Source organism: Hirundo rustica, chromosome 23, assembly GCF_015227805.2.
Source record: "Hirundo rustica isolate bHirRus1 chromosome 23, bHirRus1.pri.v3, whole genome shotgun sequence".
Classification (NCBI taxonomy): domain Eukaryota; kingdom Metazoa; phylum Chordata; class Aves; order Passeriformes; family Hirundinidae; genus Hirundo; species Hirundo rustica.
In genome coordinates, this window is record NC_053472.1 from 1,897,764 (window position 1) to 1,924,394 (window position 26,631).

General features: G+C 44.3%; 1 protein-coding gene across 5 annotated transcripts in view; it reads left to right on the forward strand.

The window, feature by feature from the left end:
- PKNOX2 (PBX/knotted 1 homeobox 2) overlaps nt 1-26,631 on the forward strand; it is a 91,700-nt gene that overhangs the window by 22,126 nt on the left and 42,943 nt on the right. The window contains exon 2 of one of the 5 annotated variants that reach the window (XM_040085258.2): nt 19,514-19,579. The exons of 1 other annotated variant lie outside the window; for it this stretch is intronic. The gene's annotated coding sequence lies outside the window, so the exon portion shown is untranslated. Of the gene's footprint in view, nt 1-19,513; nt 19,580-20,961; nt 21,047-23,920; nt 24,034-26,631 lie in introns of those variants that run through there. 3 more of the 5 variants (XM_040085256.2, XM_040085259.2, XM_040085260.2) reach the window with 3 other exon arrangements.

Consider the following 26,631-nt stretch of genomic DNA (forward strand, 5'->3'; position numbering starts at 1 on the left):
TCTGTGGGCAAAAGGAGGGGAAAAAAAAAAAAAAAAAAAAAAGATTAAAAAAAGAAGAGATTTAAACAACTTCTTTTATCTTACTGGGATTGCTCGTCCTGGTGTGCTGGGGTTTGAGTGGGGTTTGGGTGACCTGGATGTTGGCAGCGTTGCTCAGGTGTTAAGTGGGTTTCCCCCAAAATCTTTTGGGTGTATGGGGGATTTTTTAATTTTTTTTTTTCTCTAATTTGCTGCTAATTTGCAAAAACTGCCTTCCTTTTTTTTTTTTTTTTTTTTGCTATGCATATACTGATAAATTATATTTATTGCCATAAATCTTATTATAGAAATAGATGATACATAGCAGTATAATAACACTGATATATATAATCTGTAGTGAGTGAATATGATCCACAAATATTTATAAATAATGAAATAGCTACATATCATAATCCAATATTAAAGGAATTGATTAGGATCCATTCACGTTGATATATTTATTTATGGTGCTTGATATATAGTGATATATTGATTATAGAATATGTATTAAATTGCTCTATAATGCTTGATATAATAAGGAATTATTATCTTGCTATATATTATGGTGTATATATTACTTATAATAGCATTAAGTAGAAATACTATATATCTAGCTACATATATTTCTCAATATCATCTATTTATTGCTATAAAATATCCATCTCTACTAACAGAAATTGGCCCCACAGGCAGGGGTAGAGACAAAGCTTTTGGGGGTTTTGGTGGAATTTTGGAGTCTCACTGGGTATTAGTTTTTCTTCTCAAGCAGATATTATTTCAGTGTTATTTTTATTTCTAAAACCTTTTGATTTTGAAATTTCTCCCATTTTTTTTCCCCCATCCTTCCTCTTCCTCTTCCCTTCTTTTGCTGGATGTGGATGTGCTTCAGGTGCTGGGATCCATCGTGGTACCTTGTGGAGCTGGGGGGGGTCACAGCTCAGGGAATTGCTTTTCCTTTAATATTAAACAAAAATCAATCCCCCAAGACCTTTAATTTTGGGGTTTATTATTTTTGATTTTTTATTTTGAAAAGCCAAAATCAACCCCCTGGCCATTGGGTGGTGCTCAGGGCCGAAGCATCCTGGCACAGCTACGGGAGTGGAGCTTCATGGCAAAGGAAAATTCATCTGGTAACTCAGGGAAAAACCCTTCAAACGAGCAGAATTCGCAGTGGGGTGAAATATTCAGAGCCAGAGCCACCCCCACGATTAGCAGGTGCTGGTGTAGATGTCGGGAAATTGGGAAAAGCTGGTCAGAGCGGCCAGTTTGTTGTCTGCGGTGTCACACCCGCTGCATTTCCAGAAGCGGCGATTTTTGGCAGCAAGGTGCACCCCAAAACGGAGAGGAAAGGCTTTAATGTGGGAATTGCTCTTCAGAGGAAAATGCTGATTTTCCTCCCAGTGTGTGGGAGAAAGCCAAAATCTTGAGAAATGTTGGGTTTTTTGGTGGAAGTTTGACAAAGTGATGGAAAACAGCAGCAGCAGGGGTTAATGCTTATGGAAATCAGATATATATAAAATAAATCTACAGGTTATAGTACCTCTATTTCATTATATCCAGCCACTGGGTCTGTTATATTGGATATTATATATAAATATATATGTTGGATGCAGACTGAGTGTGTTGGATATATTAAATTTTATCCATCTATTGGATTATGTTGGATGGTTATGTCAAATAATATATAATAATGATATTATTTTGAATTTGTCATACATAATATCTATAGATAAAATATATATGGGATATTATATAGATACACATATACATACATACATGTATATAGGCATTGAATATCTTGGATACATTACATTATATCCAGCCACTGGAAATATATTAATATACTGCATAAATTATATCCTTATAGCCACGCTATTATATCAATTTAATATTATATCCATTGGAAATATAGAGTATAATATATCCAATATATTAATCCAATATGTACATATATTTTTTCTAAATATCCTCCTTCTCTCTCCTTTCCCCCATAATATCCTCTCTGTATGTATGGGATGGGTGTATAAATGTTCTTTTAAAGTGTGTATATAAATATATATATAGAATGATCCAATTATCTTTCCTTGGGATGCTGCTCTTCGCATATTCATCATGCCAGAGAACTCCAACTCTTCTGGGTGTTAAACCTCTGGAATATGGATTTGCCCACCAAACCAGGGGAGAAAATCTTGTATTATCTCAGGAAAAGCCCTTTTTAAAAAATTTAAAAATGCCTCTGAACACCTCTTGACTGGCACTGCATCCTTCACTGATCGTTGTGTCCCGTGCTTTCCCGTAGCTCTGCCTTGCACACGTCTGGTGTCTCCCCCCAAAAACTGCCTGTGCCCCGTGAGAGAAAAAAATCTTTAAAAAAAAAGAAAAAAATAATAATTTCGGACATAGGAACAAGGATGTCTCAATGTAAATATATTGTTTTCCTGATAGTGACAGAAATATTGAGCTACACATCCTTCTAGGAGCCATGGGGAATTCCCTTGTGCCACTCCCACCCACAAGCTGCTCACCCTTACTGCTCCTAAGAGGTAAAAGGAAAAATAAAAAAATTAAAAACGTGCAAAATGTATCTTTTTGAGCCACTACCTGACCTCCAAGCCTTACCTTCCAGCACAGTGTGTGTGTGTGTGTGTTTTTTTCCTAGAAAAATGGCATTTTTAGGCGCTTTCTGAAGCTGTCTAAAGGTAGTGACATCCTTTGCCAAACCGGGGTGATGAGGAGACCTCATGTTTGATTTAATTAACTGGAGCTGCCACCTGAGGTTTAGAAAGCAGAAAACCACCTAAAACTGAGATGGCAAAACTGGGGGCCAGGCTTGGGCTGAACAATGCTTGAAGCTGTGTGTTTCAGCGTCTCATTTGGGGCAAAATCGTGGATTTTTTTTGTCAAAGCAGCCGCCAGCTGCTGCTGCAGAGCTCCATTAACCCAGCGCCGGGTGCCACCAGGTCTCCGTCTCGGTGGCTTGATTGCTCTTGCTAATTTTCACCCTGTCCTTTTGGGGCTCCTCGTCACCTGGCACCCAGCCAGGGTGGATGTGCGCCGTTGCCTTCATCTTTATTTTTCCTAGCATCCTCCTCCTCCTCATTGTATTTAAAAGCTGGGGTTTGGGGGTTGCATCCCTCCGGGCTTTCAACCTTCCGTATTTCCAAAGGTTTGAAGAGCATCCGTATCCTCCCACGTGCCTTCCTTTCTCTGGGAATGCAAGCACCATCTTAATCACCAGAATAATTCAGGGTATTATTTTATTATTAATTGGGATTATTTCGGTGGAGGGCCTTGATGGAGCCAGGCTGGTGCAACCCAATGAGCCAAAAGCCTTAATTATTGCAGGCGTGACCTTGCTGGGATGAGTGAGTGACCAGACGGCCAGGGATGCTCACTTCCCAAAAAAATCTTAGGACAGGCTTGATGCAGGGTCTCCTGACGAAGTCAGCGCTTCCCAACTTTAATTAGGCGCCCCTCATTAAGCAGGAAGCTCGTAGAGCTGTGGCCCAAACTTCCCCAGTGCTGGTCTGTGACATTAGAGCACTTAAACGCGTGGAAAAAGAGGCTGGAGGGGTTGCAGAGCATCACATCTCACCCTGTCAGAGCTGCATCCTTGTTAAAGTAATTAGAAAACCATTTTGCAATTAATACTTTTCTAGGATGCAGCATCGAATGGGGCCATAGCAACACTTGGGTCTTAATTTGTCTTCATCCCAGGTCAGAAAAATGTTGTGATGTGGTTTCCTTGTATTGAAAACTGAACAGATGAATAATTGCTGTCCAGTTTGGAAACTGGGTGTAATTGGGGTGGGTTTTTCCTCCAGCTGTTGCATTGCTATAGGGTGTGCAGCAAAATGCACAATTTTTTGCAGCTCTCTCTTTCCCAGTGTTACTTCTGAGGCTTAACTCTAGCTCAGGTGTGCCAAGGGAGTGGTGAAAAATTTTATATTTTTGCGAAAAATCACCTATTTTTTAAAATATAAAATTTAAAAAAAAAAAAAAAAAAAAAAAGTGAACTGAATTTCAAAGCATAAGGCTTTTTTAAAAAAATTATTTTTGAAGTTGGGTAAACACTGGATCACTCTCCACTTCAGACATCTGATTTGCCAATGCAGACAGGTGTCAAAATAACCTCAAAAACACCCAGATCTTGAGGTTTTGTGATGAGCTCAAGAACTAAATACAGCATTTTGGGAAGGTTCTGGTTGGTTTGGGGTTGCTGGAAACTTTAGTTGAAAGCTGAGTATCTCTTGAAAAGGAGCATCACCATTTAAAAACCAAACCCTGTGCTGGGTGCAGGACTTACTTGCAGCGTGTTTTGCAAGAAATTTTCAATGAAAAGCACTTTTTGACCAAAACTACCGCTGAAATCATGTGTTTGAGCCGTGTCACGAGTTAAATGGCAGCAACAAATGATTTTTGCAGGAAAAAACCCACTCCATGGGTAGAAATAGCCCCTGGGCTTTGGGGGAGTTGAGCTGACTTCCAGGCATGCCTGCACCACACAGAGAGCCCCAGGCTGCCCTTGGCTCTGCAGCCAGGAGCCGGCTGGACCTTTTGTGATCCAAACTGTGCCAGAAAATGTCTCTGTTTTTCCCAGCTAGTTCAGTCAGGTTAATAAAAAATCCCATTGCTGCCTCGCTGGAGGGGCTGTGGAGCGGTACAGGACCTTGCCAGGCTGTTGGCAGCATGGGAGACGTCAAAATTAGCATTTTTGAAAAATTTGGATGAAAATGGAGAGTTGCTGAGCTTTGCTTTAGGCCAGTGCCTTTGCTTTGGTCCTGGCTGCATCTTCAGTTTGCTCTGTGAGTGGCCTTGGCTGGTTCCAGGCCAGCATCCCTGGATGGATCCCAGCTGACATCCCTGGATTGGGCCCAGAGAGGATTTGGGTTTAATTTTAACTGTCACAGAATCCCAGAATGGTTTGGGTTGGAAGGGGCTTTAAAGATCATCCAGTTCCACCCCCCTGCCATGGGCAGGGACACCTCCCACTGTCCCAGGCTGCTCCAAGCCCTGTCCAGCCTGGCCTTGGACACTTCCAGGGATCCAGGGGCAGCCACAGCTGCTCTGGGCACCCTGTTCCAGGCCCTGCCCACCCTCACAGGGAACAATTCCTGCCCAATCTCCCATCCATCCCTGCCCTCTGGCAGTGGAAGCCATTCCCTTTGTCCTGTCCCTCCAGCCCTTGTCCCCAGTCCCTCTCCAGCTCTCCTGGGCCCCTTCAGGCCCTGGCAGGGGCTCTGAGCTCTCCCTGGAGCCTTCTCCTCTCCAGGTGAGCACCCCCAGCTCTCCCAGCCTTTCCTCCCAGCAGAGCTGTGACCATCCTGGTGCCTCCTCTGGACTGGCTCCAGCAGCTCCAGCTCCTTCCTGTGCTGGGACCCCCGAACTGGAGGCAGCTCTGCAGGTGGGGTCTCACCTGAGCGGGGCAGAGGGGCAGAATCCCCCCTCCCCTGCTGCCCACGCTGGGGATCAGCCCAGCACAGGGGGGTTCTGGGCCAGGGCCTGGCCAGCTCTCACCCACCAGCACCCCCAAGTTCTTTTCCTCTGATTTTATTTCCCCTTTTCCGTTCCTTGCAGACTGCCACTTCTCAGTTATGATGGATAGTGGCCTGATGACTTTCTCTGCCATTTCCCTCGGGAAATACATCCAGTGGGTGCATCTTGCCAGGTTCCATGGATTTATGCACCTTCAGGCTGCGTAATGGATGCATTGAATGTTCTTGAACCTGATCTGCAAGTGTGGTCTTAGCTTTGGCACTTTTGGGCATCCTCATTTTGTGTTTTGCTGGAAGTTTTCGTTTGATAAGAGCCAACATCCATGGATTGATTCTTGTACCTTTGAGCTAATCCTACCCAGCATCCTTGACGTGGTCCCTTCCAGCATCCCTGGCTTGATACCATTCCCACACTTTGATTTTAAACATCGCTTCTCTCCTTATCAGCGTCCTCAAGTTTAAATTAACACAATTTCTAGTTTATATAGGTAAATATATATATATATATATAAAAAATATCTATAAATAGGTATTTTTTTCTGCCCATTCCCATTTTTTGCAGCAGTTTTTCATGGGAGAGCATCCCAGTGAGAGAGGGGTGGCAGTTCCCCAGCTGGTGTTAATGCAGGGGGCACGGTGGTCGTGCTTGCAGTGAGACCTGACCCGGTCATGCCAAGAGTTTGTTTTTCCTAAAAAAATGAGCGCAAAATTACCAACAAGTTGTGTTTCACCGAGCTGAATTACGAGTCAGGATGAGCATCCCCAGTCCCACCTCAGCTCTGCTGTTTTCAGTTCTTGACTGAAAAATTCAAGCAAAACTTTGCAAGAAGAGCCTTTTTTCCTGGCTTTTTGGGGAGGCTGCAGCCTCGGCGTGTGGATGCCGGCACCTCTCTGCTCCCACATCCGTGGAAAACTGCGGCAGCCGGTTGCATACTCGCGTTGTAAAGATAATTAAGTTGCATTTCTGTGCGTTGTTTACTGTTCCTCTGATCCAACTGTTCCCCTGAGACTTCAGCTCGGGGCTCGTTTTTGTTTTGCAAACCTCCTCGCGAGTGTGCCCTTCACTCTGCTTCGGGAACGATTTTAATTTTACTATTATTAAACCATCCCAGACGTTGCCTTATTATGTGCCTCGGAGCTGAAATTCCTGAAGGAGGGGGGCGAACACCGCTCGCATCTGGGCTTGTTCTGCAGATGTTTGCTCCGCTCTAGAAAGGAGCAGACTTTAAAGCCTGACGTTTGGAGCGATTTTTGCCCCGGGATGGGTTTGCACAGGTCGGCGCAGGATGGAAATGGCTTTGGCACAAAGAAGAGCCCCAAAACTTAATTCGTCCTGGGCGGGAGATGGGTGTGAAAAGATCTTGTCTTGGCTTCCTCAGAAAGAAATTAATCTTTTTTTTTTTAATCCTGGGGAAAAAAAAAAAAAATCAAAAGAGAACGAGAATTAAAAATTAATTAAATAAATAGAATGAATAGCAAGGATCTGCAGCAATCACCTGGGGAGCCAAAACCTGAAATTCTGGCACGGTTTCACCATCAAACCCTACTTTGCGCTTTTTAAACTCTGAATGGGGATCCCAAGACCCCCACAGCCGCCCATGGTGGCAGTGCAAGGTCTGCACACCCCGGGGTGCATCAAGGGGGGACTTTGCCGTGTGGCCGCGGGCGCGTTGCGCGTTTGCGGATTTGCGCGTGTGCTTGCGCGCGCGCGTCCCGTGCGCGTTTGCGTTTGCCTGCGCGTGCTCCTCGGGCGTTTCTGCATTTGGGTGCGTGCTGCCACGTGCATTGGCCTGCTTACAGATGTGCAGCTGTGTCTGCACGTGTGTGTGCGTGTGCCCGCTTCCACCTGCCTTTCCAGGTGCGCGTTTGCACGCCGCGCGCATCTCCCAGCTTCCCCCGTGCCGTTGCACGTTTGCAATGCGCACGGATATTTGCATATATGCAAACACACACAGGCATGTAAATCTGCATAGCGAAATCGTCCATTTTTTCGCCTGCCAAGACCTGGTGAGGCAGAGCCGTGAGCACTGAGCTGTCCGCGCGCGTGGCCGTTCCCACATCCAGCTCTCCTGATTTACGCACCCTCAGTAACTTTCTTCCCATTATCCCTAACCCATAGACTCTGGGAAGTTTAATTTCTTCTCTCTAGTAATCACCATTAAATAGAAATTGTCTTTTTCTGTGTAAACACGTCATTAGTGAAGCTGCTTTCTGCGGGGTCCAGATTTCATTTTTATTAAAATGAAACATTTCTTCGGCTCCTCACTGTGTCCGGAGATGAAGAGGATAATTTTAACCCGTTGGGTTGGCCACAGATAATTGCACCAGCATTTGATTGGGGCGATTAGGGAAATATCTTCTTTTCATGCAGAATTTGCATTTTTCCTTCTTCCTTCTCTGGAGCAGAATCGTGCTTTCCTACCCAGCCTGTTTTAATGATCGTTATCAATCCTAATAAATAGCTTTTCATCTTCCATTTATTGACTTAGCTGGGATGGGTTAAAACCTGGTCCAGGTAAGAACTTGGGGTGGGGAAAGGCACCAAATTTCATCTCCTTTTTGTGAGATTGATGCTCAATAAGGGGATTTTTTTCCCCTTTTTTTTGGCAGTGAAAGCATCCCCGAAATGATGCAATGGAGTTTTGCAGGGGGAGAGAGGCGGGTTCAGTGCCAGGGGTTGTTAACAGCTGTCAGCATCTTCCCTTGCCAGGCGTGCAAGGGCCTCATCCCTCCCAAATCCGTGCTCTGCAGTGCTTTTCCAGTGGTCCCAGGTCCAGCAGGGACCTCTGGGAAAAGATCTTTTCCCCACTAAATACCCAAGAAAATCCTGAAGCTCACACATAAAAGAAATCCATATATTTGATACATCTCACATCAGACAAATAATAGATGGGAATGATAGATAATATACATTCAAATAATACCTAATATATGTTATTCCCATCACATAATAAATATATAACCGTGTAAGGAACTATCAAAGACCAAATAATTTACTGATCCCATATTTTGTAAGAGGTATCCTATGATATAAAACAGATTAATTTATAATCTATTATTGGAATATAACTAATACATATTACTCTAATATATTATGTAATATATATAACATTTATAACAAGTAATGCTAAGGAATGTCTGAACTTCTGTAAATGTAATCTATAACATGAAACATATATAACGTGGGATGTGCTATAAAATGTGTAAGATATATAATGGCATTAGGTGGTATGGTGACTTCTCCTCTCTCCCTCTGCCATAATCATACCTCAAATTTCTGCCTGGATTCCTAAAAAAACCCAATTTAATTCTGAATATACACATATATACCATATACAACCCATTCACTCCCTTTGCCTTTGAAAACCAAGTTTACCCTTCCTGCGCTACCTGGAAAAAATCGTATTTTCAGACACGCGGGAGAAACAGATTCCCCCAAATCCACCTTCCAGCATCCCCCAAACGCAGATTCCCTGCCGGGACGGGGGTCCAGCCTCTCCCCCTGCCCCTGGCTGCTGCTGTTTCCCGTATTTATTTAAAATCCCAGCCCGAGGAGCGTGGCCAGCGCCGGCCGCTCCGATGGTGTTTGCACAAGCCCACTGGGGGCCAGCGAGGGATTCTGGGGCGATGGGAAAGCTGCTCTGCGAGCCTGATTCCAACCTCTTTTTTTCCCAAACTGCACCAACGAGCTTGCCTTTTGCTTTTTTTTTCCCGCCTTTCCCTGCTTTTCCTTGCTCTGCCCCCACACCTTTTCTTCGCCTTTTTTTTTTTTTTTTGGCTTTTCCTCCCCTTTTTCTTGCTTTTCTTTCCTTTTGCTTTTTCTTGCCTTTTTTTTTTTTCCCTTTTTTTTTTTCCTTTTAATGTGGAGGCATGCGAGCAGCCAGGCCTCTTCTCCCAGCTAGGAATTCGAAGTGAAAAAACCCTTTTTTGGGCCTGCAGGCTTGTTTTTCCCCCAGTTTTTGGGGTTTGGGGGGATATTGCTGCCAAAGGAAAGCGTCGCCTGGGTAAGTAAATTCCCGCGGTTGCTTCTACACCCGGCGGAGTGTCCCACTAACATCCACAACGCCCCAAAAACGGAGATTTTCTCAAAATGCAGCAGGGTCGTGGCTTGGTCCTCTAGAGGAATGAAACTATGCAGCATCCCCCCTGTTCTGGGAGAAAAGACAGTGGAAATTGTGTTTTGTGACAGCGCCAGGGTGCCACGTTGTCTCTGTCACCTGAAGTTTTGCGGCTGAGTCTGGGGGGGAGACCAAAGCATCAGCCTGAATTGGGTTTTAAGGAAACTTAACCCTTGTTACGGAGGTGGTTGGAGTGATTCAGCTCTTCCAAAGCTCCAGACACTTGGGATCGTGTCGGAAAAACATCCAACAATCCCATAGCACCCCGTGGCAAATCCTTCCAACCCTCAGCACTCCTCTGATGCTGGTATTTTATCGTTGTTGCCAAAAAATTAGTTGCAGTAACTCTGTGTTTTTCTGATACTGGGAGTGGATTCCCATTTTTCCTTTGGAAAGTCAGGTTTAGTGATTGGAATCTTCCTTTGTGATGAGGAATATTGACGTCCCCTTCTCACTCATGATCCTTTTATTATCACTCCGCTTCCCCCAGCTGACCAATCCCTGCGCTTGCGATCCCAAATTTACTCCTTAATAATGAGTAAAACCGGATTTATTTTGCTTTTTATGTGGCTTTTCCCTATTTGGGTTGAGCAGTTTCACTCAACACCAACTCCAAAAGTTGCATTAAACCCGTTGGAAGCTCTTGCTGCCACTGAACAGGGGATTCTCTGCCTGAGCACCATTAGCACTGGGGCCTGATTATTATTATTATTTAATACTTCTTAACTGATTGCAGTGTATTCTGAGTGAATAAAATTAATCTCAGAAGCTTTTTCTTTTTAAAAAAAGATGCAGAAATGGATTTTGTGTCTATTGGCCCTGGATGACCAACTCCTTGCCCCAATTCCAGGAATTATCCATGGGGCAGATTCCGAGGCTGGATGGCGAGAGGTGATTCTGCAAGCTGGGCCTAATCCTTGTTTTTAATTTAAAAGTCACCATAGATTATTGAATTATGGAGCAATGTATCTTATTTAATTATTAAATTGTCATTACATTAGAAAATAATTTATATTTTAAATTTAACTCTGAATTTAAATTTTTCAAATGTATAGATTTATTCCTGGCTTGAGGATGCATCCAGCTGGGGAAAAATATCTGTAAGGATGTTAAACCCTGGCAGAGGTCTTGGAATTTAGGTTTTTTCCTCCAAACGCCTCAAACCCACCAGAACACAAATGCGAAAACAGGGATTTAAGGATCGAAATTAGTGTAAGGTTTAATTCTGGTATTTTCAAACTCCAGAGTTTATGTTCCCATGGCAACCGGTATTTTTATCCTCTTGGTTCAGCGCTTGTGAGATGGATCTGTTGGGAAATATTTTCCCTCCTGGGACCCATGAAGATGTTGGGGTTGGGTCAGAAGAAAAAACAGAAATAAATCCCTGCCAGCCAATCAGAGGAATATGCAGGAATCTGGGGGTTGTCGCTCTCTCTCAACAAGCCAGACAAAGACAATTTTGGGGATGCTACAACCCAACAGTCAATGGGTCCTTGTGCCACTTTCCAAAATACACCAAAAAACCAAAACATGTGCTGGAGAAATCTCATTTTTCTTTCTCTGTATCGTTAGATTCTCTGCTTTGGGCTGAGCTTCATGGGCTGAGTTGGCCAGGAATTGAAAAAAGTGAGGGAAGATATCCCAAATTTTAAGTGCAGTAACTATCTAGACCCCAAAGAGTCTTTTTCTCCAGAAAGTTATTTATATTGAGCTGCTTTTGCTCAGTCAAATCTCATGAACACTTATTACCTGACATTGTTCGCTGGCTTGGTGCATGTTATAACAATTTCTCAAGCTTTTCAGATCTGTTATGCATTGTAATTTTATTTTTTTTTCCCCGCTGGAGATGAGCTACTTGGTGGAATTCCTCAAAAAACAGTAAAAATAGAAAAAAAATTGAGGTTTCCTGACTTCTCCATAATTGGACTTGTTGGTAGGAACTGATACCTGTGGATTGTGTTGGCAAGATGAGATGGAGCTGGAGACAGAAATGCAGATTTTGAGATGGAAAGGACCTTAAAACTGTAGGATTTTGCTCCTAAACCCCCAAATGAGGGGAATTACACTGAAAAAAACAATTCCAGAAAATTAGTCAAAATCTAAATTGGGTCAAGGTTACTGCCCTCTTCCCTTCATAATCAAATCCTAGATAATAATTAATTTTTAATATGATTTTTTTTCCCTGTGTCCGGGGTGTATCTAATATCAACTGGCTCTTAACTGTGGGTGAAAACACTGAATTAAGGAAAAATTACAGATTATTGTGCCGTATTTTTTCTCTTGCCTGACTCAAACAATGCTGTTGGCATAGAAACAGCCTTTTGTGGAAAGGTCACCTGTGAGGAGGGTGGTTGAGGTGTAATTCAAGGAGATTACAGGGGATTAGGCTACACTTATATATATATTTTTTATAGAGACAGAGTGCATGTGTTTCCTACTGTCCATATATTCATGGACACCTGCATAGCTACATGTATAGATATTTATATATATATATACATTTAAAGCAAATGTGATAAAGGAGCAATATCCAGGAAGGTTTGCTAAATTAAAAAGTCGGCGATGAAGGGGGTGGGTTTTATTTTTCCTATTTTTTTTCCCTCTATGTGTTTTTCTCCCCCCCCCCCCCCCCCCCCCCATTTTTTCCCTCGTCTCCCTGCCACATGTGGTGGGGCGATATCAGAACCCAGTGCTGCTCCTCTGTGTTTTTCTCTTGGCTTTAATTAAACCTCAGGCAGAGCTGGAAAAATGTGGCGAGACGAGATAATTGCGCTTATTCCCCGCGCGGGGCTGTAGCCTGGGCTCGGGGAAAAAAGAAAAAAAAAGAGAAAAATAGAAATTTGGAGGAGATGTAAAGGTGATGGAGGGTGGCCGAGCTGTGCCGTCGAGGATGGTGGAGCTGTGAGATTTGGAACGAGAAACTTGGCTGATTAAAACTACCAAAACTACCAGTTTGCAGCCCATTTTCCAATGCTGCATGTTTACACCCTGCCCCTGGAACCAGAAAATGAAGCACAATTCTATTTTTCTTTCTACCGTAACTGCCCTGGATTGCTTGTCTTCTATTTGCTTTCTTTTCCTAATTTTTTTTTTTTTCCCATTTGTTTTTTTGGCAATGCTTGGGCAAGGTAGGAATTTAAAAGGTTAGGTCACTGGATAATTGCATTTACATTGGATAAAACCCCCACACCCTGTGCACATGTTCCCTGCAGCCGGCATGAGTGTGGTAAAAACCTCCCAGTTCCATTTCCTCCCCAGTTCCCCCAGACTGGTGGCGGTAAGGTGTCATCAGTGCAAAACACTGGGAAAATCCCCCCCAAATTAAAATCTTCCCCAAATTCTCCTTTTTTTAGAGGAGAAAACCATAATTTTCTGAGGCTATTTTCCCCACTATTTAGGAAAATCAGTGCATTGGAAATGGTTCTGTGTGGTGGAAGGAGCTTCCTGCGCCCTGGAAATAATTGGAAAAAAAAGGGTTCAGAGAGGCTACAGTATCAAAACTCTCTTTCTCTTCTCTTGCCACCGAGCTATAACAGACCGTGGTAGCAAACATTTGGCTCAGATTGCTTTTTGGTGATTACAGCTTGTCAGAAAATACTGTTTGCATACTAGAGGAAATATTATATTTTAACGTTGTTTTCATTCCAAGAAGTCAAAATATTTATATATATATGTATGTATGTGTGTGTATATATATATTAATTTTTTTTTTTTTTTTTCCTTTCTGTGGTAAAATTCCAAAAGCATTTTCTGTTTGGACACATGGAAGCAAAAAACTATCGGCACCGTCTGCAAACGTGAAATGTTTTGACATTTTAAAATGTTAGTTTCCAATTGACATTTCAGCATAAAATAGCATTAAAATGGCACTGAGTGAAGCTGTTGATTCAAACCAAAAATTAAATTTCATTGAGGCATTTCAAAACTGAATGTTTTTCTCCATTCTGAACTAGCACTTTGGGAAAAGGAGCATTTATTGCTGAAGAAATAAAATATTTCTCCACAGTTTTTGGTATTAAATAGTCCTGACCCACTTGGCTGTAGGATGGTGGTCACCGCACTGGACCACCCTCAGCTGCCCAATTAGGTTAAGGGATGAGACAGCAAAGAGGGGATTTTCCATCTAAATGCGGTTTTGGAAAATCACTACATATTCTTTAGCCAAAAAAAAAAAAAAAAAAAAAAAAAAAAAAAAATCCCCAAATAATTCACATCAGCTGAAAAAAAAACCCCCACCCCAAAACTTGCATTTCTTCCCACACTGGTCGATAGCCAACGGCATTGGAGGTGGGACGTGTCTATTCAGCGGGGAGCAGCTGTGTAGGAGATCAGCCAATAGAATCTCATCAGAGAGCTGAAAAGCTGCAGCAACCCTCAAAATCACTTTTGTTTCTCTCACTCCTTTCAGCTCCCATTTCACGGGAAACCAACGGGGGCAAGCTTGGAGCGCTGATAAACCAGCCATGTCTGGTATGGCGAGTTGACTTCAGTAGCTCCCAATGTATCAATTAACTCCACTTCTTGTTGGGTTTCGGTTATTTGTTTGGCAGGTCATGATTTTGAGCAGGTTTTGGACTTCTTGGAGGATCCTCTGGGGAAAGCAGACACTGGGGAGGGGAGGGCAGGGAGGGGTTTGCAAGGTGCGGTGATTTTGGTGTTTTCTCTGGCGCTGATGGAAAGGTTGGAGGAAGGCGCTTTCCTTTCACTCCTCTGTCTTGGAAGTGGTGGGGAAGAGTTTTCCAGTGAGGGTTGGAGAAGCAGCATTTCTGAATGCCCTAAAGGTGGTGACCATCTGCAACTGGAGAAGGTGGAATAAGGTGTTACTCCTTCTCATGGTTCTTCTTTCATCACCCCAGCAAAGAAAAACAAACCCCTCCTGTTTCAGGGTTTGGGACCTTCAGTGGTGCCAGTCAGCATCTCGAGCGGAAATCCTCACTTTTTTTTCCCTGAGTCGTTTTTACCCTCTGACATTTTCTCACGGACTACTCCTCCTGGAATAGACCTCGCAGCCTCTTTTCACAAGTTAGAACTAAGAAATATTTAATAAAGAGGCGATTTAAGCTTTGGGAAAAATTCCATATGAAAAATTGCCATTTCCACTGGGTCACACAATGGCTCTTTAGAAAGATCTCGAGTTTGACCAGAATTGATGGCCAAGGCTACAACTGCAGAGTGCGCTTTCCACCCAAATTGCCAAACGAGGTTATAATTAATCTCTGGAGATTTCTTGCAATATCTGAAATCACTTAATAGTAGCATTTGATTTTTATGGCAGTCTTTAGGCAGTTGGCTTGAGTCCTGCTTCTACACAGCGTAGCCATCAATGCAGGGCTGGGTCTTCTCTGCAGGATCAACAGTTTACTCATTGCCTTTGTGGCCATTAACTCAGGGCTGGGTCTTCGAAGGGTTAATTAATGTGTTACCTGCTGCTGTTGCAGTCATCAATGCAGAGCTGGGTCTTCTATGAAGGATCAATGTTACTCTTTGATGTTCTTTAATAACAGCTCAAATGTGTCAGCAAAGGCTTCATAGCCACAGTTTCTGGGGGAAGCAGAGCATCTATTTTAAAATTCTTTCCACAATTTGCCCTTTTCTTGCTTGGAATTTGACTAAAAATGAGGAAATTCTCAAACTGCGTTGGAAAGAAGGCATGGCAAAATGATGATCCAGGAATTCCTTAATGTTGAATTATTGGGCATGAACTTTATGGCTTCCCTTTGTTTTCTTTCAGTATTAATCAACATGAATTAGCGTGCCAGTGGCGTGGGTTGATACCGCACCTGACGCTCCACAGAGTAAATGCCACATCCATGCTTGCTCTTAAACTGCCAGCTTTCATTTTGATGGGAAAAAAAAATCCCCGAAACATGCGTCTTTCTGCGAGACACATCTGATTTCCTGGAACTGCATTTTTCATGGGAGACCTCTGATTTTTTTCCGATGTGCACGGAGCACGGGCATTGGCAGTAACACCTTGTACCGAGGGGTACTGATCACATGCAGCACAAATCTATCACAGCCTTACTGCAGGCTATTAATACTTTATTAACTCCATTTAAACTCTGCCTTAATGCTCCTGGTGTGACAAGTGTCTCTGCGTAGAAATTATTAAGAAAAGACGGTTTTTAATCGAATTATGGAGTGGTGCTGGGACACACACACAACCCACACTGTGCCCTGCGTAGCCACATTTCTGCAAATATTCTGTGTACATTTGCATGCAATATGATATTGGGTCTGGGGGAGATATGCTCCCAAACTATCACTGGAAAAGAAGTGCTTCTCAGGAGGTTGTTTCCAGATGAGCCAACCCAAAGCCTGGGGTTTTGCGTGAGCGACCAAAAGAGGAGGAAATTTTGCAGGGGTGAATATTTGAAGCCGATTGTCTCAGAGTAACTCTGGTAAGGGGAAGGCCCTGAGTTTTAGAAATCTATTCCCACAGGAAGTGAAGAGGCTTTTTTGGCCTCTTCCTACCTGTGGGGGGAAACTCAAAGTTTGAGGAAGGGCGTACGGGTGGTGAAAAATTTTGCTCTGCTGGATGATTTATGCCTGAGAGATGGAAACTTACATTTGCTCTTATTGCTGCTCCCCTCATTTAATCTAAAGCACTCCCTTCCTGCCCAAACACAGAAAAATACTTTTAAAATTCATTTTCTGCTCTTCTTTTCACTTTACTGTAATTTTTTTTTTTTTTTTTTTTTTGTCTCTCGTTGGTCCCTGCGTATGGAGAGTCAAGCCGGGACATTAATATTGATGCTGACCTCGGTTATTAGGAGCTGCATTTCCGAGTGTGCCGGCAGCATATAAATACTATTACCGGGTAATTAGTGAGCCTCAAGCTGAGGCTGGATTGAGCAGGGCTCGGTGTCCTACTTTTGGGATTGAGCTTTGGGGTTTTTTTGTATTGGGCTGTTGGGGTTTTGCCCCAAGAAGAAGCCAGAGAAATGGAAATCCCAGCTCAGGAGCACCTGGATGCTCAATGAAAGAGAAAGAAGCAAAACAGAGAGGAAAAAAATGGAAGAAAAAATATCTTCCAGGGATTTTCCTTTTTTGAAAACCTCCTGTATTTTAAATACAAAATAACAATTTTTGAGTTTCCTATTAATTTTCCTTTTTTTTTTTTTTTTTTTTTCCCCTTCCTAGTTCTTCCTGTCCTTTCTTGCTGAATTTCTTTGTTTGCAATTTCTCTTCCCATGCCCTGCTTCAATTTTACTCCTCCGGTGCTGTCAAAGTTTGGAGAAGCTTCAGTGTTGCCAAAGGGCAAATGCTACCAGGATTCTCTGGTCGGATGCACCTGAAAAATGGATACTCCTTACATTCCTCACTCTCCAGCCCTTTCTGGGTACAGAACCCCCCCCTTTTTTTATGATTTCCCCCCATTCACTTCTCCCCAATAAATACAAGAAGGGTTTTTCCATCCAGACAGAGATGGGGAGACATCCCCAGGGTCACCAGATCCTTCCCTTTACTCCATAGTGCGGCTTTGATTGAAACACATGTGAATAATTTAGGGGTGTTTTGCATCTTTTATACCTCTGAACTTCCACTAAAAGGGGTTTTGAGTTGCGGCTGCCGGCGAAATAGCGTCTGAAGGTGAACAGCCCCTCAATTTTGCATGAGCTAAAAGGGCTGTGAATGGGGAGTTGGGCTTTGCCTCTGAAGTCAGGTAGGTTTAACGCATGAATTTAATGAATTAACAGGAGGAAAGCAGTGGCTCCCTGCTTTGGGGGATAAATCACTGCAGCTCACTGGGCCTCGGGAGATCGCTGCAGGTTTTGGCGTTACTGCACCTCACTGCGCTCAGGGCTGCAGCCCCAACTTCTTGCCCCGTGCTACTTTTCCCCCCATTCATTTTTAATTGCAGCTCAGTTGCTGGCTTTCCCCCTGTATGGAGATGTTTTGGGTCAAATCATCCCATTTTCAGACCTCCTCAATGGCTGAGACTTTTAACAGTTTTGCTGGGAGGAGGTACAGCCTTGTTAGTGCCCGCCAGCGGGAGCACGCCTGTATCCCCCTGCTTTTGGAGGCTCGCAGAGCACTTTAATGGCACTGAAATGAAAGAGAGGAGCTTTAAAAACGAAATTGTTCCCTGTGAGGGTGAGGAGGCCCTGGCACAGGGTGCCCAGAGAAGCTGTGGCTGCTCCTGGATCCCTGGAATGTCCAAGGCCAGGCTGGACGGGGCTTGGAGCAGTCTGGGATGGTGGAAGGTGTCTTTGCCAATTGCAGGGAATTGGAAGAATCTTGAAGATCCCTTCCAACCCAAACTATTCTGGGATTCTCTGATTTTCTGACTTCTCCTTTCAGGGCTGACTTCCTCCCAGGGCCGTGTGAGCATCAGCATGTGGGCTTGACAGGGTGCCTGTGTCAAGCTGCTGGAAAGATTTTAAATTCCCGAATAATTTCTTTTCAGCAAAAGAAATGAATCTTCAGAAGGGCCTTTCCTCACAGTTGCTAAGCCATTTAATTTATCTGAGTCATTTACAATTTGTGATGGGCCTGTTAATAGCCTGATGTGGGGATCAACATCACTTTGATTTGGGGGTCATTTCCCTTATTTTTTTCATTTTCTTTCTTTTATTTTTTTGGCCTTTGGGGTTTTAATTTCTCGCTGTATTTGCCCCCAGAGGCACAAAGCTGTGTTTGGAAAACGTCAGCTCTGTCTCCCCAGCCCCTTTGTCATGCTGGTGCAGCTCGGGCTGAAAGCGCAAACCGCAGCCCACCCATGGGGACGTGCTGCCCTGCTACTACTTAACTGCTTCAAAGTACCTGTCTGTGATATGAAACATGCCATAAAACGAATATATTCCAGATGTCCCAGCAAATTCCCCTCAGCTCCGCAATCCACCTGAAGGCAGTCCACACAGCGAGGTTCCTTGGTCCATGCTGCCTCGCTCACTGCCAAAAAACGTGCAGTGGTGGCTCATTTGGGGTTGCAGTTCGGGAGGTGGCCATTGCCGGCCCAGGGTGATGACCCCAGGTTCTGCTCTGTGCAGCCTGGGGTGAAGAATTCAGCCACTGATGTCCCAGGGGTGGTTGTCCACCGTGGGACTGGGGGAGATGGGGTTTGTGTCCTTAGCTTTGGGGGGGGGGGGGGTCGGTCTTTGTCCTGAAGGGGATTTCTCTCTCCATTTTTGGGTTGTGGGATCTCCATCCTCGGAGTCTGCAGAATCTCTGTCCTCAGGGTTGTGAGGGTACTTGGGTTCTGAGGATCAAAACTCTGACATCGTCAGGGTTGGTGGATCCCTGTACTCAGGTTTAGGAGCTCTGTCCTTGAAGTTTGTGAGTCTGCATCCTTGGGCTTTGGAGATCTCCATCTGCAGGGCTGGGAGAGCCCCTTCCTTGTGATTGGGGGAATTCCCATCTTTGGGGTTACGTGGATTCTTCCTCATATTTTGTGGAGCTCCATCCCTGAGGCTTGAGCATCTTCACCTTTAGACTTGGGAGTGTATCTCCATTTTTGGGATATGGGGATCTTCCGTGGGTTTGGAGGAAAATCTTCATCCTTGGGGCTGGCAGATACATCTGGGGTTGGGCAGATCCTTGAAGGTTCTCCATGTTTGGGCAATCTCCACCCATGTCTGTCCATGGAGGGAGGACCTCTCTCCTCCACGAGCCATGATCCACAACCTCCTCCATGCCGCGACACCCACACTGCTCAGGGACTACCCTTGGACAGGCTCATGCCCTTGGACAGCTGCTATTTTGGGATGATGGGCATCTCTGTGGGCAGGGCAGGTTCCCAACCTTCCAGCCAGCTCATCAAATATGACCTTTACTTATTTAAAAACTTCAGATGGAGCATGTTGGGGTGTGCGTGTTTACTGCTGAATTGGGTATTTCCAGGAGGCACAGCCAATAATTTCCTTGGTATGCTCTGTGTAGGTCCTGGTTGGCTGGGAGGACCATGGAAAAGCTGGAATAACAACCATGTAGAAGGCAACGAAGTAGGTACAAAAGCTAAAATTACTACTCATCGCTAATACGTTGCATGGCACTAATTAATTTTTAAACAGCCTCGCTGGGGACCTCATTGCTAAAACATGATGTTTTCTTCTCCGGAACTATAACTGTTAACTCCAAACAAATCAGAAGAAAGTCGGGAAGGATGAGGAACCGCAGGTCTATTAGACTGCATCTGAGTTGCCTGCTCTGATGGCCACATCTGATGGCCACTGTGCCTGGGGGGATGCTCTGTTAACACCTCTCCGAAGGGATTTTTTTGGGGCTGGGGAGTCGAATCCAGCTCCCTGGGAGTGCAGAAGTGTTGTCCGAGCTGAAAGCATGCTGGGAGGGAAGGGAAAACTATTTTTGATTCTGCTCTCACCTGTCTCACTTTACCCAAGCGTGGCTTTCCCTGAATATTTTTAACGGTGTTTTATTACTGGTCTCACAAGCCTCGAACTGGGGGATTGCTGCCATTGCACTCACACACATGTAAGTTATTTAATTCAGTCTTTGTGAGTGTTGAGAAAAGGCTTTCCTCAGTGTTTTCATTGCTGCTGACATCTAGATCAACACCCAAATTTATTTATTTGACATTTCCCATTTCCAATTAATCTGTGAAGTATTCCTCCTAAAACGGTCTGAGCTGGTAATGCTTTATCTTCCATTTAATGATTAATAATTCTTTAATTGTTTGGACACTATTCTCATCACCACTTCAAGCCCACCTATTAATTCCATCATTTTAAGTTCCACCATCTCCAAAGGAAGGGAGATTCAGCAAGCTCCTGCTAAGTTTATTTTGAAAAATTTATCAGTTTCAGTAGTTTTACTTACATCTCTCTGTTTACTTCTTTATTTTAAAATTAGAAAATGTGGTGGCTTGGGGGCGATTTTTTTTTTATGTTCTCTGGGTCTGATGGTACCTGAGCCAGGCTGAGTGTAGAAAATGACAATTGCACCATTGAAATTTGGTTTTTTTTTTGCTGTTGGAGGGAGCCTTTGCTGTGTGCCAGTAGCAGCCCTGGGGTCACGGAGGGCTGCGACTGAGGGGAGCACACGGCCCCCCCAGACGGGGCGATTTCTGTTTCCATATGGAAAAGGGATGTGGCATCTGGTTTCACTCCCAGCAGCTGGCAGCTTGAAGCCTGTGTTTTGCATGGTGTGGAGTAAAGAGAAAATAAAGTGTCGAATTGTTTGGCATTATCAAGGATTTCTGCTCCCCAGGACTCCTGCATAAAGAGATGGAAATTTTAGCTGCTGGAGCCAAGAAACACACAGAAGTATATGAATTTATTACATTTTATCTCATTCCCTTGCAAACAGCGCTGGAAATGTCAAAAGATCATCTATTGTTTCATCATTTAGAAAGAATTTTTGTTTTCTAGTTGTAATTTCCTTGGTGCCTGGCTGTGGGGAAGGAAGAGAAATTGGAGCAGGAGCTGGCAGGGCTGCAGCAGGTTGAACATGCAGGTTTGTCTGGCCATGGAGCTACATGCATTTAAATTTCTCACATCCCAGGTTTTTAATTTAACAAATGTAATTAAGGCTGGGGTAGGTACTCGGATTATTCATTTACTCCAGATGGAAAAAATTAAATTGAATGCAAATTCCGTAATCAGACATGAAGTTGAGGATGTCGGACGTGATGGGGAAGTGTCAGCACATTAATCGGACTGCTTTCCCTAAACAGCACCCAAATCTAAGAGCCAGGGATTATTTGAATAATTGAGGTGGCATTTGATAAGATATCTGATTGCTGATATCTCCTTAAGACGGAGCCCTAATTGTAATTCTCCATCAAGAAGGATTAATCTGCGCAACAGAATGCACTGGGAATAGCGTGGTGTCAGACTCCCTCCCTCGAGGTTTGGTTTTTTATCAAAGGCTGCCATGCCCAGGGAAGGTGCCAAAGTGATTTATCGCTTCTCCTGTTACTTTATCCATGTGCCAGGAGGTCGTCAGGTAGCGCGGCTTGGCGCTGGGGATCTGGGCATCCGAGGCTGCCTGAGTCCCACAGCCCCAGAGTTGGGTCTGTGTTTTGGAGGTGCCTCCCAGTGTTGGAGAAGGATGCATCATTGCATCTTAATGTCCCTTCTTCGTGCCTTCGGGGCACAGTTAGACCTTTCTTTCTCTGAGAAAAGGAGACAAAATGGAGACAAACTGTCCCAACTTCAGCAGAAGGCCGTGTTGGAGGACCATGACCCCATCCACGACCCCACTCATCTGATAGGACCCGGTCCTGATGCTCTTGGCAAACTTTTGGGGGTTGAAGGACGTTGACTCCCAACTCAGTCTTGTCTGGGGTAGAGTCATGTTTTAGGAATGGTCCCCGCAGTTTACTGCTTCTACCGACACTGCTGCCGTTCACCGGATCCCCTTTCCCCTCCCCTTCTCCTCCTGGAGAAGAGAATTAGAGGCATGAAAGGCAAAGATCGGCTTCAAAAATACGGGTTGAGATAAGAACAATTTACTGGAAATTGGAATGAGAAAACAAACAGTAACAGCAACAATATTAATAACAAAAGGGTACAAAAAAAAGAGTGATTCACGTACAAAAACGCTCACCTTAAGCTGGAGCTGCTCCAGCTGGGAAGAGAGTCCCTTTCCTGCCCCTCCCCCCAAAAAATGATGTGAAGTGGTATAGAATAACCAGGTCCTGGCCGTGCCCCCTCCCAGCTCCTGCAGAAATTAACCCTCTCCTGGCTGGAACCAGGACAGCGAGAGGAGCTTCCACTCAGTCTGGCAACACACACTTGGTCATAATCATAGAAATCTTTTCTTGTGGAGTCTGTTTTGCTGCCAGCACCACTGGCTCCTCTTAAAACCAGGCATGGAAGGGAGAGGGGTGGACTTCCCTCCTCGAATCCCGCACCCTGAGTGAGATTAGAAAGGATTTAAATAGCTGAAATGACAATTTTAAAAACAATTGATACATCCATGTTGAAGAGCCAATCTTGTAAACAAATTATCATCATAGTCGTTCCTTCTCCCTTCCTCTATCTAGCAGCAAATGAAAAAAAGAAAAGGAAAAAAGATGAAAGAGGGCAAAGGGATAAAGCTTGAAAGAGTTTGCTGGGGTTTTTTTTTTTTGTGTGTTTTGTGTGTTTTTTTGGTTTTTTTTTTTTTTTTCTTTTTGAGAGCTTGAATATTTTGTAACAAACTGTAAATGGAAATTCTTCCCTGTGAGGGTGGTGAGGGGCTGGCACAGGTTGCCCCATCTCTGGAAATGTCCAAGGCCAGGCTGGATGGGGATTTAGACCAACCTGGGATAGTGGGAGGTGTCTCTGTCTGTGGCAGAGAGCTGGAACAAGGTGAGTTTTAAGGTCCCTTCCAACCCAAACCATTCTGGGATTCACTGATTCTATGTAATTAAAAAAAGAAAAAAGGGTGTTGGGGATCAAATAATCCTTAGCTCTTCTGCAGTCGGCGGTTTGCCCAGCAGTGATGAGGATATATTAGATTTTTCCTGTCTCTAAAGCAGAGTGAAATGCAGAGATTTTTCATTTTTTTTTCTCTTTCTCCTACAATCCCACCTCCTCCTGTGGCCATGTGCCAATGGCCACTCCTGATAGACTGGGTGCACTAAGTGATTTTAGCCAGGCTCTGGACAGTGCATTCACTACCAGAAAGGTGTCATATCCCCTCGAAAAAAACCCCAAACCCACGCCCCCACAAAAAACCCGCTAGCCCCCTCCCCCCAGCCAACCAACCAAAAAAAAAAAAAGCAAAACAAAACAAACCCAACTTAAATCACTTGAGATAAGTTGGGTGTTATCTTAAGGTTTCAAATTGCTTGTTTGCTTCTCCAGCTGGAGCTGTTAATTCAGAACAATTAACACACCGTTTAAAACCCAGACAAAGCATATGGAGGTAGTCCTTGGGAAAAGAGCCTGCTTGGGATGGAGTGCCGCAATGTGAAGTCGGAAGGATAACTCCAGTTTGTCTTTCCCCTTAGATCCTGGCAGGTGTTGTGGGAAATGACACAAATACCGGGGAGTTTAGCCCCGCAAAAGCCCTGTTGGATGCTGGGTTGAGTGATGCTCAAAGCAAGACCAATCTGGGTCTCTAGACCCAAAGTGAAATCAAGTCTTGACACTCATTGTTAGGACGAATTTTACCGCTGAGAGAATCCCCTCACCCTCCTGCTCCTCCTTCAAATATTTCTTCTTGATGAAGAAATAACAAATCCTAGAGTGGATCCTAAATTAATGCCTGAATTTTTTTATTGGCCCCTTTGCAATGCCGTGAAACATCTCCCTGACTCCGTGCTTTGGGCCTTTTGCAGCATCCTTTTGGACACCCGCCATTTATTTTCTCAGGCTCCCTTTTGATTTTTGATGCAGGTGAAGAACAAAAGCCTAAATCTGGAAAGAAACCCTGAAATACACCAGTTCAACCTTAAAATACTGATGTGAGCTCAACCTGCTTAAAATATCCCTGGGTCAAGGAGCAAGGAGGTGAGCTCATTGCTTTTCTGCAAGGACATAAACCACTGTTAGACTTTTATGGGATGCTGTAGGAAGTACTGCAGCAGTTGTTGCATTTTTGCAGCCCAGTGGTGGCTCATGGGATGATCCATCCTTTCTTCCTCCATGTATCCATGTGCCTTTTCACCGTGTATTGTTCGTCCATGCATCTGTGCGTCCTTGCATCCATGAACCCGTGCGTCCTTGCATCTGTCCATCCGTCATTTTTGGTCTTATACTTCCGACCAGAACTGCGCACAAATTTTATTAAGGGCACCCAATATTTTTTTTTTTTTTTTTTTTTTTTTTTTTTTTGGTGAGAAAAAAATCCCACAAATCCAAATGGTTTCCTCAGAAACTTTACAGGAACTGGCATAGCTGAATGTGCAGCATCTTTAAGCATCCCCTACAAATGATGGGAAAAGAAGCTTTCCATCTCAAAGCTGGCACTAGGATTTTGGGGTTGGGGACCCCTGTGACATGAACCCCCGAAACCTTCATCCCCCTGAGCTGTGAAAGCCAAGCAGGTCATCTTAAAGAGCTTTTTCTGCAAACCCTTTCCTGTTACTCCCCCATCCGAGGATGGATGTAGGCAGCATCGGCAAATCTGAATAACTAATCAGAGTCCTCATTAACCCCCCACCGAGATGCTCAAACATTCACTTTGCTGTTTGTGAAGCAGGGAGGAAAAAAAAAAAAGAAAAGAAAAAGGAAAAGGGGAAAAAAACCGCACAAGCCACCCTGCATTAAAATTGATGTGTTATTAATCCCACTGTTCCAGACCTCATGGGTACCGAATTTTCCTCCGTCTCGCCCGAGGCCGAACAGTATGGTGCTGCTTCTGCAGGGCACTTTGCCTTTCCATTATTTATCAGCGCCGTGGAGAGAGGCTGCTTTTGTTCCCTGGATCCAGATGTGTTCACATGCACATGTCTGGGGTGGGGATGTCCAGTATTTCTCTACATGCCCCGTTTGGATGAATGTCAGTCCCCTGCAGCAGGGCTGTGCCAAGAGATGTGTCTCTCCCAACCGTGTTTTGCCTCACCTTTTTGCATATACTTTTTGTATTTTTTGTTTTTGCAGAAATACAAAAATATTTGGGTGTATGGGCATGTCTCAAATCTTTTGCTCTCTCTGAGAAAGGATGGGATTTGTGCATAGCCAGTTTAACTTCTGAAATGAAAATACCTTATTCTTCTTTGCCCCTTTGAGCATCCCCAACACCTGGCCTCAGCCCTTATCCAGAGGCTGGAGATGCTACGGAAGTTGCACTGTAGTGGAGGGAAAAGCCCAACACTTTTTATCACAAAAGTCCTCCTGGCAGATGGCAGCAGGGGTTGCCAAGGTATTTGGAGAGTCACGATCATCCCTTGGAGCTCCTTAAAGGGTTAACTGAAACCTGAGCTTTGATTTCTGCATTTATGCTGTTTTTAACACGTACAGGGTTTCCTTGGTTGTCCCCATGGGTGTGGAGGTTGGGGCCAGTAGAGCTGGCTGCTGGGCATAGTGTGGGGTAGAAAAATAATTCAACAAAACCCAGCAGCAGTGGGGATTTCACCATTTGTGGCTTTCCCCCAAGTCAGAGGAGCTGGCATTAAATTTATTGAAATGTGATAGTCACAATTAAGCAGCATTGACATGGTGAGCTTCTGATGTGAGCATGGCCTGCTCACATCAGAAGACACAAAGTGACATGCCGGGGAAAGCCTTCTTTCTTTAAAATCCTACACTTTTTGCAAAAAACCCTGAATTCTGTTTTGCTAAGTGTCAGCTTTATTAGCATTCCCTTACACTTCATTAAAACTTGTTTAGGGGGATGCCCTTGGCTTTTTGCAGCGGGGGTAGAGGCTGCTGTCCCAGGATACTGGGCTCCCATCTCTGCTGTTGGATGCTATTCAGGTCAGCTAGATCAGGATTTAGGGCATTTGTGGGGATTGATGACTTGTCAGAAACGCTGTCTGGTTTATGACCCCCGGGCAGCTGCTGAGTACAACCACGAGCACCTGGGACACCATGGATCTTGCTGCCTTGCATTGCCTGTGGTGGAGCATCTTGAAGAAGGCATCTCCTCCATTCCCTTTCGCGTCGGGAGGACTTCAAAGGCCTTTGCTAAACTTCAAAGGTTGCCTTTTGAAGTTGCTAAAAGTGCGCGCCAGCTCGAAAAGGCTTCTCTCTGTCTGCAAGGGTGTTCAGGGAGGTGTCCCTGGTGGGGTTGGCTCTTCGTGTGCCTCGTGATGGGGACAAAACCGGCATCGTTTCTGCAAAAGTTGTGCAATGTTTTTGTCTTAAATGCATGCAGCACCCAAGGCCTCAGGCTTGACCACCTCCAAGGATGAAAATCAGTCTGCCAATCTATCAGAGCTCTTTTAACTCTGACAGAGCCTTATTTCTGCTCCTTTTCCTCCAGCCCTCATGTTTTGTTCACACAGCAAGCCCAGATAAGAAAAGTCTTTCCTGTGGGGTAGAAAAAAGTCTTTCTAGGGTTGAAGGCCTGGTGCAAAACATGAACTTTTCCATCATGATGTCAGGACAAATCCAAAGAAAATCAAGTCCCAGTTTGCAGTATGTATTTGGCATCAGCCCATTCAT